Genomic DNA, 2,487 nt, shown 5'->3' with positions numbered 1-2,487 from the left:
GGCGGGCCTGCGGTGGGACGCAAGGGCACGGGCGGAGGCTGCCCTTTCGCGGGCATGGCGAAGGGCGGAGCAGCGCCAGCCGAGGCAAGCGGCGGCGACAAGAAGAACGACTGAAGGGTGTCTAATCAGCCATGGGCTGCCAACTGTGTCCCGAGATTTCACCTTGACAAACGCCACATGTTAACGCTATGCTGTGCGCTGGCGGCCATGGGCCGTTTCAGGCCTCGTGGATGGCAGGGCAGGGCAGTGCAGGGCGGGGCAGTACAGTGCATTCCTGAATGGCCTGGCTGCCCTGGGCGTTTAGGGAGCACTCACGCATACATTTATATGCCTCTTGGAACCTTGCTGGCGTCTGTAGCTGAATTTGGGATCATTAGCGCCGGCATTTTATTTCAGTCCCCACATTATTTTTACTTCCATGACACGGCAGGATGATTAGTCAGCGCATGGTAACCTGTTACACGCTGGTCGTGATGCTTTGACTTACATGTTCCCCTTTGCACCTGGGCCAAGTCGACACAAAAAGGTTTTTCAAAATTTTAACACAGCATGACCAGCCACCTGCTGCACGGGGTGCTTGATGTCTGCAGGAAGGGGCCAAAACCAACTGGGTGACCAGGTGCGTGTTACTTGACTGCAGCCAGCCAGCCAGCCTGCACAACCTTTCCTCAATGCATGCAGGCCAACTTGCAACCTAGGCCTACTTAAAAGGTAGGCATGTCCCTGCTGCAGCGCAACAAAATCAGTATGTCAGGGGCGCCTCCACCCCGGGGCCCTTGTAACTAATGCTGTGTGTACTGTAATGAAAACCTGGCCACAACTCTGGAGAGGCTCCAGTGCACACATGCATCTTGATCATGGGCACCCTGGCGGGCTTGCCAGCCGCACCACCAGGCTACTTGCTCACGTTTGAGTGATGCTGAGCTGAAGCTTGAGCCATTTCTGGCCTGCTGTGATCAAGCTCTAGTATGCTGTGGCAAAGCAGGAGCTCAAAAGGAGCCGCTCGCCGCGCCACGACACAGCGCACGCAGGACGGCGGCAACGGCCAGCTCTGGGGCTTTGGATAAGCAAGCAGAGTTCATGCCAGCAAGCAGGACAGGGGTGTTGGTTTAAGAGGCCAGGCAGGCCTGGTGACTGTCTAGAGGGCGGTGGTGGTGCACATACGCTTTTGCATGAGACAAAGGACCCGTCGCTGTGTATGTAGCCATGCATTGTGACAATTGGGTATGATTCGACCTTCCGGGTGGAAATGGATGTCACCCAGGGACGCAGCGGCCTGCTCCAGGCTCAGGGGCTGGCGCACCCGGATCCCGGCAGCACACACGCACCCCAAGGATCCCCGCCAGTACCGCCCCTAGAAGCTGCAGAGCAGCTTCGCTGACGGTGCTCCTGGTCCGCCGGCTCACAGCGGCGGCGCCAGCCTGAAGCGCAGCATGTCCAGGGCGCAGTCGAGCGGCGCCCAGGCTCCGTGGTACAGCAGGTCTAGGGCCGCCGGCTTGGTGGGCGCCATGGGGTGGGGCCTGCGTGGGTGTACACGAGGGCGCGCGTGATTTGCAGTGACTCGCTTATCGGCTGGTGTTGGTTGAGCAGTATGCAGGATACCCTGGGCACATACATGCCGTGTTGGGTGGACGACGGAGCAGTTGGAAACACCTTGCCACACACACGCCAAGAGCCCAGGGCCGCAAGTGCCACTTGGCGCAGTGGTGGGGGGGGGGAAACGCGGCTGGGGGTTAACTGGGAGGGTCGAGTCGACACATTAATGCCTCGCCTTTTTGGTGCCAATCGAACAAGAATGTTTTGTGCATGCAAGCAAGACTCATGCAAGTAACAGGCAGCGGTGTCGGGCGTTAACGTTGCAGCCCAAAACATGCTGGCTGTGCCCTCAGAGCAAGTCATCAGGCCCTCCGTGCCTGGTGGGCGCCACGCGCTTGGCCACCTCAAACCACTTCCCCAGCTGCATCTGCGCAACGGCAGCATGGGGCGTGGGCGCAGCGCCGGTGGGCGCCTTCGGATTGAGTGGCGCGCCAGGTCGACTGCACAGACTCTGAACTCGGGGAACTCGGAGTTCTGCTGACGGCCGGCGCGGCCGAGGGCATCGCCCCTTTAATCGGTCACTGCCGCCGTCCTCAGATGGTGCGTGCACTCACTGGAAGCCGCACCCACAAGCGAGCCGCCCCGCCCCCCTGCAGGCCCTGGTAGCCTAGCGGCCTCCACCCCTTGCAGATGTATGCTCGCAATCAGCAACCCCCCTCAATTCCATAAAATAGCGCCGTGCGCCCCAACTGTCCGTTTTTCTGGCCATTTTATCATCCGTTGAGCAGGAGTGCGCACCAGTGTGTCCTGTGTGACGCCCTCAGTCGCTGCAAACCTGGGCAGCAGGTCCTCCTCCTCCTCGCGCGCGTGCTCCACCAGCAGCTGCCCACACATGTGCCCGCCATTAACAAGGGGGGTCGGGAGAGGATGGGCGCGGGCGAGTTACAGTAT

This window comes from Monoraphidium neglectum (assembly GCF_000611645.1).
Source record: "Monoraphidium neglectum strain SAG 48.87 unplaced genomic scaffold scaffold00783, whole genome shotgun sequence".
NCBI lineage: Eukaryota > Viridiplantae > Chlorophyta > Chlorophyceae > Sphaeropleales > Selenastraceae > Monoraphidium > Monoraphidium neglectum.
The sequence above is the reverse complement of the archived record's forward strand: the minus strand, read 5'-3'. Positions refer to the sequence as shown.